This window comes from Rhinolophus sinicus, chromosome 6 (genome assembly GCF_057876585.1).
Source record: "Rhinolophus sinicus isolate RSI-liver-muscle chromosome 6, RSI-T2T, whole genome shotgun sequence".
Taxonomy (NCBI): domain Eukaryota; kingdom Metazoa; phylum Chordata; class Mammalia; order Chiroptera; family Rhinolophidae; genus Rhinolophus; species Rhinolophus sinicus.
Genome location: NC_142506.1, coordinates 5,791,183 through 5,803,792, shown reverse-complemented (window position 1 = coordinate 5,803,792; position 12,610 = coordinate 5,791,183). Strand labels below are relative to the sequence as shown.

Genomic DNA, 12,610 nt, shown 5'->3' with positions numbered 1-12,610 from the left:
ACTCACCCCGAATGGTGAATCAGGGAACGGGCTCAGGGCCCCAGCGTTCCGGAGGACGAGGCTGCTGGTGGACTTGGGACACAGGATGTGGAGAGAAATCAGGACCTCCTTCCAAAGAGGCTGTTCCTGAACTTGGGTCCATTGGCCACGCCCACTGGGTGGGACGGCACACAGCAGGGTCTGGGCTTGCGGGCACATACTGGTTGTGACCAGTTTCTTATCTGCACCGCCTGGGGAGGTAGTCCCACCCTTCCAGGTTCCCCAATCTAGAGATAAGGATGGTCCTGGGAGTGACACAGCCTGGTGCCTGCGTTCTCAGCCTTTGGGCAGGCAAGGAGCAGTTATGAATTCTGGCTCTGCCACTTTCTGGCTTATGTGACCTTGGGCAAGTGGCTTAACTTCTCTGGGCCTGCGTTCCCACATCTGTAAAATGGTGCTAGGAAAAAAGTTCAGACAGTGATTTTACAGGGCTGTTGTAGAGACTGGGGATTTAATATTAATTAGAGTAATGGGAAACTACGATGAAGAGAAATGTGCGTCCTGGCCCAGCCACGATGGAAGAGCCGATGGTAGGGCCGGGTACCCGGGAACCCAGAGACAGCCCATCTCGTAGGCTCCACAGTTCAACTCTTGGGGTTTTCTAGAAAATCCATCAACTAAAATTATTTACTTTGAAACCCTACAGCAGGACAGAAGGCACACAGCAACCTCTTTGCTGGCTGACAGTTAATCAGTTTATTATTCCCTCCAAAAATGTGTAAGATTTGCCGTTCCCAGACTGCCTGCAATCACCAGGGCTTCTCTTCCGGCTCCTTCCTCTTATGAGTCCTGTTCCTGCCTTTGCTCCTTGACTTTGACTCCCTGTACTAGTGGATTTCCACCGGGACTCCCACGCCTGTGAGAAAATTTACATGCAAAATAAACTAAACAGCAGGAAATTACCTAACGAAATGAGTTATTTGTTGACAGCTCCTTTCTTGAGCTGCCTACCTGTTCTCACCTTGGCCCCTCCCCTAAACCTGGACTCCTGATATTAACACTGAACCAAAGGTCTGGCTCATCCGTACCTGGTTTACGCGAGCTGTGGTTGTTCTGTTCTGTTGTGTTGTCTTGTGTTGTTCTGTTGTGTTGCACAATGATGTGTTCCCTTTATTTCGTGTGGTGTTATGTTGTGTTGTCATGTGATGTGTTGTGTGATGTGTTCTTGCCTTGTCTTGCGTTGTGTTATGTAATATTGTGTTGTTACATTACATTGTTATGATGATAAAGGTTTGGCTCCTTAAGTTGACTCTAGGATCTAATTAGGATGCCGAGACTGAGATGTATGCCCTTGGTCACTGTTCTAAGTCTCAGCCCAGCAGATAGAGGGAGCATGGGATGGGGTGGGGTGCAAACAGGGAGGCCCTGTGGGCCGGGTGGAGGGAGGTGGCTCCCCCAGAGTCAGCGGCCTAGACCTGCCCTTTCCCAGGGACCCGCCCTGGGGTTGACCAGGTCACCTCACTGAGTTTCAACATCCTCATCTGTATAGGTCAAGCTGAGAAGGGCGGGTGGTGGGTGGTGGAGCTCTGAGGGGTGAGCTGAGGAAAACTTGTGAGGGGCTGCCAGGCCGGTGGGAGTGTGGGCTTATTCCTTCCCCAGGATGACCTACTTCGCACGAAGGTAATTTCAGGCATCTGGACAATCTGGGTCGAGAGAGGCAGTGTGACCTTGGGTCAGCCACTTCTTGGCACAACAGGGAGGACAGTAATCCCAGGGGAGCACAGAGAGCAGTTGACCCGAGGGCCAAATAGTCAGCGCTGCAAATGCCAATGGCTGTGAACGCAGAGGTCAGTGTTTCAGAAGCTGTCTTAGCGGTCAGACCACTGGGAGTCCTCAGAGGTCATAATGGCAACAGCACGCTACAGGCAGGGAGAGAGAACGCAGGCCGCTGTAACGCCGCCAAGAAAATTCAGGGGATTTATTTTGGGCTCTGGTGGAGTCTTCCAAGAAAAGAGGTCGTGTGTGTGTGTGTGTGTGTGTGTGTGTGTGTGTGTGTGGTGTGTATGTGTGTTTTCTTTTCTTTTCTTTTCTTTCCATGGAGCCTTTTATTTCTGAAAAGGTAAATGCCCAATTTGATGGATTTTCACCTTTCATGTGGAGTTGTTTTAGGCTTTTTGAGCATGAAACAATATTTTGGAGTCATTCCATTTTCTCAGAGAAGTAGCCAGGTTTGCTTTGGTTGTGTTTTTCTGGTTGTATGTTTCTCAAGAGCCCTCCGCTAAGTAAATATGCTTGAAGGGAGTTTTTAAGCCAGTCTGGACTGTTAGCTCAATGCGGATTCAAACGGATTTCTTTTCTAATGTAGCAAAACCTATGGAAATGATCCTGTTTGGGTTTGAATTTGTAAAAGGCATCTGGTGAAATTCAGAGAAAGTATTTTCTTGCACAGCAAAATGCAGACCATCCAAAAGTCCTTTCCAACCTCCTTTTTAATTCTGCCAAATAATTTGGAATTCATATTCTCTTTTCAACTTCTCTGAATTACTGTAAGCGATCTTTAACTTGTATGCTATAGTCTCTTAAGGGCTCCAGAAACAGACCTGGTTAGATAGCTTTTATGTGTTTTGGAGGAAAAAAGGGGAGAGAGAGAGAGAGAGAGAGAGAGAGAGAGAGAGAGAGAGAGAGAATATGGTCCAAACATCCTCAGGTGTTTTTAGAAAGAAAAAAAAAAATGTTTTTAATCTAATAATATTCAAATAGTATTATTTGGGTATTGAACAGGCTAAAAGGGATCTGAGGAAGCACAACCCACCCTTCCACCAACGTTCGCAGAACATTTGTTGAGTGACGCTGGTTTATTTTCACATCAAGTATATCATCACCATGACAAATAAGGAAATCAAGACACAGAAAGGTAAATAATTTCACCACTGAGTCATAAGTGATAAACCTCGGACTGAAACCTGAATACTTAGTCTATTCTGCTTCTCATTAAGAAGCTATTGAAAAAAAAATTAAGTGTCTTAATAAGAACATCTTACACGTGAGGCATTTATTTTATTAGGGGTGACAGAACACAATGAGTGAAACCTGGAGCCTCCACCAGGTGTGTGGCTTTGGGCAAGAGAGTCTTCTCCAGCCTCTGGCTTCTTGCTGCATTTTGGGGTTCTTTTTCCCCCCACTACCCCCCACCCCAGGTGGGCTCAGCTCTTGGTGGCACTGGGATTGTGGAGGGCAAGCAGGACAGAGCAAGGTGGTAGGTTTATCCTCCTGGTTCCTCCCTGCCAGGTTGAAGAGTGAGGCTATGTCTCTCTTCCAGAGGCTTCTATCAGCTCCTACTGACAGGCTCTAGCTCTGCTCCTTCCCCTCGCCTATCCCCCTTCAGCCTCTTCTGGGTGGTTTTGACTGGGCCCAGGTATGGCAGCACCCCTTGTTGAGTTCCCTAAATACTGCCCCCATTTCTGTAAATGCTCCCTGTGTTAAACTCTCGCCTCAGTCTGAGTGTGCGTGCTTCCAACTGGAACCCAGAATGAATTGATGTCTAAAATACTTGCCACTCTACCGGGCACACACTAAACGCTCCTAAACGCTTAATAAAAGAGTAGAGGCTACTAAACGTACTAAATGCCTCATCCTGTAGGCTCCTCCCAACTCTCTGCTCCAGGCAGAGTGGGAATTTACACTGCCATCTACTAGTTAGGAAATGGAGAGTCAACGAGGTTAAGTGACATGCCCCACAGTCCCCTGCCAGGAGCAGGTGGAAATGGATCGGGACCAGAACCTCGGAATTCTGAGTCCTAGGCCAGTGCTTTCCCTACCTGGGTCCCCCTGACTCTGTCTAACCCTTGTCCCAGGGTTAACCGTAACAGGCTGAGTCCACTCCAGGTGCCTCCAGCTTTGACACGTTATACCTGTGTCACACAGAAAGGGCTCAGGGCACTGAGCACCCTCCACCAGTGTACTCCACCCAGGTGTCTTTGCCTCTGGTAATTCTGTGTCCTCCAAGAAAAACAAAAAACAAAATCTTCACAAGTTGTACACAACTCCCAGGAATGAGAAAAGCACGCTGCCACTCCTACCCAGTCATTCGGCCTTGCTCCTTCCAGGAGGGGTTATTAACAAACTGCTAACCCTAAAACCAACCTGTATTTCAAGTGTTTTTTCCATGACCTTTCCAGAACTTTCCACCTTCAGTCAACGCTTCTATTTTCCGCATGCTCTGTCCAGCACGCAGCACTTCCTCTTACTACCTTTTGCACACAGAATATCAGAAGGCTCTGGAAACCCGGCCCCAGGAGGGGTATTCTCCCATGCATGATCTCGGTTAATCCTCACAGCACCCCAATCACAGCGGGTAACTACCCATGTGCACGTCAGCTCTGGCCCACGGAGGCGCCGGGCTTGCCCTGCTCACACAGCTAGCGTGTGGCGTGTGCTCCTGAAACCTGGGCCCTTTCCCCACACGCTGCCTGCCATGCTCTTTAACCCCACTCTCCCAAATCAGCTATTTAAATCTGAGATCAAGTATCAGGACAAGTGTTACAGATAAAGCCCTGGATTTTAGTTTCTTAAAGCAAAAGCAGCCATTCTCTATCGCACATGCCCTCATTCTGAAGCCCACCACCTTCAGAGGAACACAGAGTTCCGGGACCTGTGCTCTGGCTGAGCAGCAAGAATGGATCCCATGGAAGCAAACCAGAGATCAAGACATAGTGCAGGAGACGGGGGCCACAGCACAAACCCCCAGTTCCCTCACCTCTGCAGAACCATGCAGAACAGACCGATGCTAGCTAAGCTGTTGCTCTTGCTCAAGCAGCGCATGCACCACTGTGACCTCTGAGGGACAAGGGACAGGACAGACTGCATGTTCTTCCATCTCTGTATTTCCAGCACCCTGCATGGTGCCTGGAACCTAATAAGTTCCTGATAAGTGTTGGTTCAACTGAAATCCAAACAATTTAACCAACAACAAAACCCACAGAAACAACAAAAACCCCAGGCTTCCCAAGGATGTTAGTTTCAATGAGGAAACAGAGTGTTTCCTTAAGTGTGTGGAACAGAGTGTGGGTTTGGAGAAGGGGCAGGACGGAGGACTTTGGAGTTTTTGAAACCAGCCTCTGTTCTAGATCACTCTTCATCACCATAGGTCCTGTGATTTCCCAGCTGGGCCTCAGCATTTTTGCATTCAAACGAGAGTTGAATAAAATGATTTCTAAGGACATTTTCAGCTCTTAGAGTGGGAATAAAATAGGTCCCGGTGAGGTCACTATGGTTTGATGTACAATAGGCATCATTTGAGAGTCCCACAAATGTCACCTCAGCTGTCATGTCTCAGGCCCCAGAGTCTGAAACTTCTGGGCCAGCTCTCAATATCCAGTGCGGAGAACTGCTGGAGAATGCCTGAGCTCCACGAGGCTAGTGCTCCACCAGTGACAGGGGAGGTGCACTGGCACAGGGTGGGCTAGGGCTGCCTGTGATGCCTGCAGTGCCTGGAGGGTTCTGAGGATGGAGCTGGAGGCAAAGGCAAATGAGGTGGGGGCTGCCTTCAGAAAGAAAGGCTTTAATGTCCTTCAGTAGAACTCTGAGCCTCTCATTCCGCAAAGCAAAGCGAAGCTGAGACCCAGTTTCAAAGTGCTAGCCCTGGAAATAGAACTGAGGGGCTCGCTGAGGCCCAAGGTTGGGCTCCTTCGCATAAATCAGAACAGGGGAGAGCTCTCAGATCATCAGGGGAGGGGGAGGTGAAGAATGGGGGGAAGGGGAGAGGAGGGTGCTGAAGGTTCTACAGGGTTACACAACTGAACAAAGTATATCCAAACTCTGTTTCCCTGAAAATAAGACCTAGCCGGACAATCAGCTCTAATGCGACTTTTGGAGCAAAAATTAATATAAGACCCGGTCTTATATTATAGTTAAATAAGACTGGGTCTTATGTTATTTTTGCTCCAAAAGATGCATTAGAGCTGATTGTCCAGCTAGGTCTTATTTTCAGGGAAACACGGTATATAAACCTTATTGTGCCCAGGCCAGCCAATCCACCAGCTTCGCCCAGTCCCATGTGTGTGCATATATGCATTTGGACTCACTGGGAAGTAATGTAAGGTTAAGATGATTGGTGGATTTCATTTTTCATTTTCTTGGTTGCTTTTGTGGTGTGTGTGGGGTGGAGGGGGGCAGGGAGCTGGGGAGAGGTTTAGCTCTCACAAGGCAAAGCCCTGTCCAAATATAATTCCTTTGAGTCAGCAGTTGCTACCTGGCAAAGGACTCAATAAGGTTAACTGACCAGCAGACTCAGAGAAGCCCCTTCCAGGGGGGCTGCCAACAGCCTGCCTCCAAGTGAAGTCCTGGCCTGGTGGGGGGAGGGTCGCTGCTTGGTGGAGAGGGGAGACAGAGACCTACTTGGCACAAAGCCCCATACAACCCTGAGGATCCAGGACCCCATCTCACCATACCTAGGGAGCCAAAGGTTCCCAAAGGCCAAATCTGTGCAGGTCCCCAATGTGCAGGGGTGCTGGTGACCCCAGCCAGGGGAGTGCCCAGCCTGCACCTCCAAGTGAGAACACAGCCACAGATCCCTGAGGTTAGCAAGTAGGCTGCTTAGAAGTTAGCTTTGGTTTGCTGGTGCAGGGCTTTCAGGAGCAGAACCCACAGCCCTTAAAGAAACCCTCTGCTCTCACTTCTGGGCAACCCTTCCTGTTTTTCTGGGAGCCTGTACTTGACCTGGGCGCTAAGGCCTGCCAGCAGAGTGAGGGGAGAAGACCCTGCTCCACCCAGGCCCTGGCCTTGCCCCAGCAGTAAAACCTAGAGAGGAAATGCGGGTCTAGCAAAATGCAGGGACAGCCATTTCCAGGCTTGTGGGATTGTTCAGGCTTGGGGAAGAAGACCCCCTACTCATTCTGTCATTTATTTATTCAGCAAAAACATGTATGATGGAATTCCTTTCCCCGATATACATATATACACTTACATTCACACAATTATATAATATTTATTCTTATAGCTGTAAGGTATAGATAGTAATGATCCCATTTTACAGATATGGAAACTGAGACTCTGAGAAGTTAAATCTCATGCCCAAAGTCAGGGAGAGAGGGGGGGGGGGAGAGAGAAGAGAGAGACAGAGAGAGAGAATGGGAGACTAGACGACTCCCAACTCCACACCCAGATCTGGGCAGGGGTCATAGAATGGTGAACTCGGGTTGGTCTTTTCAGCCAACCACGGATTTCAGAAAATTGATGCGCCACGGTGTTTGGGTGCAGGGAGGCGCCATGAATGACCCTAGGCACCCTGCAGCTGGCGCCTTTTCCCTACCGCGAAGCCAAGCGCCAGTTTCCACAACAACCGGCAGGGGGCAGTGCACCTTGCATTTTATGAACCTCTGGGGCGCTCTCTGGGAAAAGAAAACCACGAGGCTCCGCCAGCAGCTTCTAGGAATCGCCCAGCTTTGAGCCCAGCACGTAGTAGGTGCTCAAGGCACGCCCAGAAGCTGAAAGGTCTCGACTAGGTAGATTAATATGTATTCAATAGCTGAAATAGGTCGGAGAAGGAGACGTCTAGGCCCCTGCCAGTACCTTCCATCACAGAGGCCATTCCCAACACTTTTTGAACCTACTAAGTGCCAGGAGCGGTGGAAATGACTGGGCAACCACGATCCCCTTTTATTTCGTTTACCACGCCGGAGGTATCGGCCTCCCGATAGTCCGCACACTGGCACACAGCTGCAGAACGAGGGTGGGCGTTCGCTGTCTCCCAGGGGAACCAACTCGACACAAATCAGCGGGGCATGGGGAACCGCAAGGGGGATAAGCCAGAAGAGGTGAGGGGTCCCTGGAGGTGGCCACGTGAAAGCCAGGCGGATGCCTGATGCGGCGATCCGGTGAGGAGGTCACTGCCATCAGTGTCAAGGCTGTCTCCCTCTGAGGGACACGCAAAGCCCGTGACTCGCCCAGCCCCCATTCACTCACACATTTCTGGACGCGCACGTGTCCGCTCGCCGAGCGCCCCCAACAAACCCGGTGCGTGGTAGGCACTGGCAGGGACCTTAGGGTAAGAGGGAAGAGAAACTCGGGGCTGCAGACAAGGAACAGAGCCCAGACGAGCTGGAGACCCGGCCACCGCGTTAGGCGAAGGCGCACTGGGGAGTTTGTGCCAAGCCGGGGCGCCCCCTCAGCCCTCAACTCAAATTCAGCAGCGATTCCTCCCTCAAGGTCACGCTCAAGCACATTCAAGCTTAGTGAAAGGGGATGAAAGTTGCGCCACCGTCCCAGGTCCGAATCTAACTGTACCCCCAGCCGGTCGCTCTGCCCCACAACCACCGCTCACTACCCTCTTGCGCTCTCCAAAGGAGCGGCCTCTGCCCTGCGCAGGTCACACACCCGGAGTTGCTAACTTTTGCAGCAGCTGCGGCGCTTCTTGGGGTTAGGGCGAACTCAGAGTTTCGAGTTGCCACCAGCGCCACCCCCGCCATGTTCCGCTTCGCCCACGCCAGTCCCTCACTGCCCACCACGCCACATCCAGCTGCCCCGACACGGGTGCCAACTTCTCCACCGTATCCCGAGAAACGCGGGCTGCTGGCGTCCCTGGAGGCGATGGCCACCTCTCGGATCTGTGCCTGCTCGCAGCGGATTTGGAGGCTGGATCCGGATACTGCCCCGCGGCCGCTGAACCAGATCACTCGCGGCCTCCGCGACCCCGGCTGGGCTCAAAAGCGCAGGAGCCCCGCCGCTAGTGGTGCTCCTCCAACTGGCGGCCCCGCTGGCCGCTCCGCCCTCCCGCGGCCCAGACACGGGAGATTCCAGCCGGGCTCTGGGGTGCAGTGTCACTAGGGCCACCCCAGGGACCGCTCGCTGCACGAGACCCGGCGTAGGCTCCCAGCAGTTGGTCCAGTAAGGGTTGAAGACAGCGGAACCCGAGCCTCCTCCTCGACCTCCTTCCTCTCCCAAAGACCTGGGTGACTCCGGGGCGAGGGAAGGGGTCGCCCTACGTGTGTCTTACTCCCAGCGCCTGGGGTCTTGGGTCCCACGTCCACTGTCACACCCTCCTCGAGCCCTCCCCACCACTTCTGTTCCTGGGTCCTGGCAATCACCCCTCCACTCGGAGAACACACACGAAACTGCCTGAGTCCCAACTCGGCGGACGCAGCCCCCGCGCACCCCGGCAGCGGTCGGCTAGGCGCGCTCACTCACCGCGGCTGGGGACACGCTGGAGTTTCGGGGCTTTGGGGATGAAGAGGTTCGGAGAGTGTCCCGAACGCTCGCCTCCTTCCCAGCTCACATCGCCCCTTCCTTCTCTCACCTCCTCCTCTTCCTCCTCGCTCTCCTCTTCCTCCTCCCTCTGGTCTTTGTCTTTGCAAAGTGTCGAAACTGTCTGGCATAGTGGAGCTCCGCCGGCGGAGGCTGGAGCCGGGGAAGCGGGGAGGCGGGGTGAGGCTGGGAGCGGTCTCGGGAACACCTTCCCCCGGGTGTAACGGGAGGGGCAGGCAGGGCGGCCGGGGCCGGAGCCCGGACGCCAGAGCAGGGCGGGCGCCTGGGCCGCGCGGCCCTCCCCTTCCTCCGCCCAGCGCCCGCCCCTCGGGCCCGCGCTCCCTTTCTCCCCGCCGGCCTCCCTCCCACCCGGGCTCCGCTCGGCTTTCCTCTCGCTTGGGGCTTCCTGCAAGACGAATATAGAGCTCCGGAGCCACGTGTATCGCAGCGGGGTCGGCGGAGGCCCGGCTGGGGAGACTCCTGAGGCTGCTCCGGGACCGGATCGCGGCCCAGAGAGGGGCGCTGCAGGAACAGCTCCGAGATACCTCTCTCCAAGGCCCCCGCCCTCAAGCTGACAAGGCTGGGGAAGAGCGTTCAGGTGGCCCAGGGCTTCATGGGGTCAGCTCCGGGGAGGAGGCAATGGGCGCCCACCTAGAGGACGTGGGGGCGTCCTGAAGAGCCTCAGTCGGGTGCAAGGTAGCAAGGGGCTGATCCCCCTGCTGGCGACGGTGCAGAGTCGCCGACGTGATGAAGGGCGCGGGACTCGAGGTGGGATTTAAGGAGGGGGAGGGAAGAAGCGCGGCGGGGCGAGGGCGCTGGTGAGGCCCAGCCCGACCCAGTTTGGAGCCACCGAAGGGCCACCGCGAACAGGCTCCAACCCCGGGCCGCCTGCCGGTCACCGCTTCTTCCAGATGCGGAGGTTGTAGCGCGGTCTGGAGCAGGGTGAGCACCAGGCAGGGGGACCCCAGGTAGTGTTTGGCTCCAAGGCGGCCTGGTGCTGGGGCTTCTGGGACCGGACCCCCTTGGGAGATCAGGTTTCTGGGGTTTTTGCCTTTCCTTATAGGAGAGTGAGGAGGTGGGAAATATCTTGCCCAATGGCAGAATGCCAGCCTTAGAGGCTAAATGCTGGACACAAGATTTAAGAGACATTAAAAATTCTGGTTGTACAGGTCTTATGCCCTGACTGGACTTGACCTCTTGCAGCTTTTCTGAGGAATGCTAAGAGAAAAGGAGGTGCAGTTTGGCCTAAGGGTCAGTTAATTCTTCCAACTTCCATTGCTCCAGTGGAGTGGTCAGCCTTTTGCAGAGGCAGAGAAGAGAGCTTTCTAACCCATCTTTCATCAGAGAGACACTGCAGTATAAGGCTTCGGGCCAGGACGAATGGATCAGGCTTCTTGGTTGACATACTGCCCTGCCACTCAAAGGATGTAAGATCTTAGATTAGTTAGGGAATCTCTAAGCTTACTTAGCTCTGTTGTTGAATTTCCTCATCTGTGAAAACGGCCTAATAACTGGTCATCCCATAAGATTGTGATGATTAAGTGAATTCATACATCTGTACCTAGCATAGAGTAAATGCTCAATAAAAGTGAGCTACGTCCACAGTGGACTTTGCTAGTACTGGTCCCTGCCTACAGCACAGAGATGGTCCGTCCTTGAGGATGGGGTAGAGGTCTTGGGGAACACTTCTGGGACTTGCGGGAGACAAGGAGAGATATTCAGAGAAGACAGAAGTGGAAGAGAAACACGGATTTTAAAAGGGGTGGGGAGGGGAGGACAGGAATCGGGAAAAATTTAAGCCAAAGCAAAACAATAAAACAAAAAGCATATGGATCTATAAACATTCTTCAAAGAGTTCTGCCAAGCTGCATTTTGGGCTCAGGATCTGGGTGAGTTCGCTGCCCTCCATGAGTCAGAGAAAATTTTGGGGTGTTTTATGACCTTGCTGGTTTTTGTTTTGATTCTAGAAAGGTGGTCTATCTGGAAGCACCTTGTGGGCTTTGCTTCTTCTGAAATGTGAGGCACGTGGCATTCCCCAAAATGCTTTCATGGACGGAAGGAGGGGCTCAGAGACGTTTCCTAGAAACATCAACTACTGTTCTCTCCAGAGGCAGCATCTTCCAACCTCTTCTAGCTTGGACCTCTCAGACTCAGCACCTGGACCTGTGGCTCGGGGCACATCATCCAGCTCCTAGTCATCGAGTCATCGTCTGAAATACAAGAGCTGTCTGTCTGCTGTCCTCACAAGGACAGCTGCCTGCAGCACCCTGTTGATTTGTATGATTACATGGCTGGTGACTTTTGCCCTCTGATTTAACTCAGCTTGCTGTGGACAAGAAATGCATGGAGTTTTGTTCCCTGCTGACGGCAACGCCCATCTCACACCTCTCAGTGGTAGATGCTCAATAAAGATTTCATGGATGAATTAATAAAGAAATGTTGTTTATTGCAAGGATCAAATAATATAATGTACAGGAAAGCACTTTGAAAAAATACCGTGCTTCCCCGAAAATAAGGCCTAGCCGGACCGTCAGCTCTAATGTGTCTTCTGAGCAAAAATTATTGTAAGACCTGGTGTTATATTATGTTATATTATATTATACCCGGTGTTATATAAGACCCAGTCTTATATTAATGTTTGCTCCAGAAGACGCATTAGAGCTGATGGTCCGGCTAGGTCTTATTTTCGGGACACACGGTAGCAAATGCTACAGTAATATAAGACTATACTCCTTTCCTAGTAGAGTCTGGGGAGAGGATCAGATTGCACAAGTAAGTGGCCCCAGACCATCCAGCTGTTTTGCTTTGTAGCCAAAGTCTGCTCCCAGCTTCAGCCCTGGGCTCTTGGCAGTTCCCCTAGATGACTCCACAGCGAGATGGAAATTCCTTATTAAGTGACTGGTGGTGATGCTCGCATAAGTCACCACCTTGTCTACATAAAAAGTATACACCAGACACATCTTTTCCCAGATGTCTGAGGGGATTTTTCTCACCTACTTCCTCTCTGTTCCAATGTATATCTTACAAGGTAGCAGAGAGGGCCTCTTCCCCTCTCCCTTTTTTCTCTGGAGTTGTGACATTCCATGAAAGCAGCACTTCTGATGGCCCTGGACCTTTTGGAGGAGCCTAGATGCAGGGCTATGTGTTGGGGACATGTGTCCAAGCATTCCTTCTCGTCACCCTGACTGGGTCTCCCCACAAGTGCTGCAGAAGGACAACTGGTAATAGTAATTACTGAGGGTGACTGCACAGTGAACCCCCGGGGGAGCCCCGACATTGATTTGATGCACCCCCCTCCCGCCATGTTTTCAGAGCTACAGCAAAGCTCTCAGTAATAATGATTAAGGAAATTGATTTCACCCTGCCCCCACCCCTTCTTGGCACATCAGAG

General features: G+C 52.2%; 1 protein-coding gene across 2 annotated transcripts in view; it reads right to left on the bottom strand.

Moving 5' to 3' along the window:
* ST3GAL1 (ST3 beta-galactoside alpha-2,3-sialyltransferase 1) overlaps positions 1–9,410 on the bottom strand; it is a 67,431-nt gene extending 58,021 nt beyond the window's left edge. The window contains exon 1 of one of the 2 annotated variants that reach the window (XM_019724187.3): positions 9,272–9,410. The gene's annotated coding sequence lies outside the window, so the exon portion shown is untranslated. Of the gene's footprint in view, positions 1–9,162 lie in introns of both variants that reach the window. The other variant, XM_019724148.3, reaches the window with a different exon arrangement.
* Between the last annotated feature and the right edge of the window lie 3,200 nt (positions 9,411–12,610).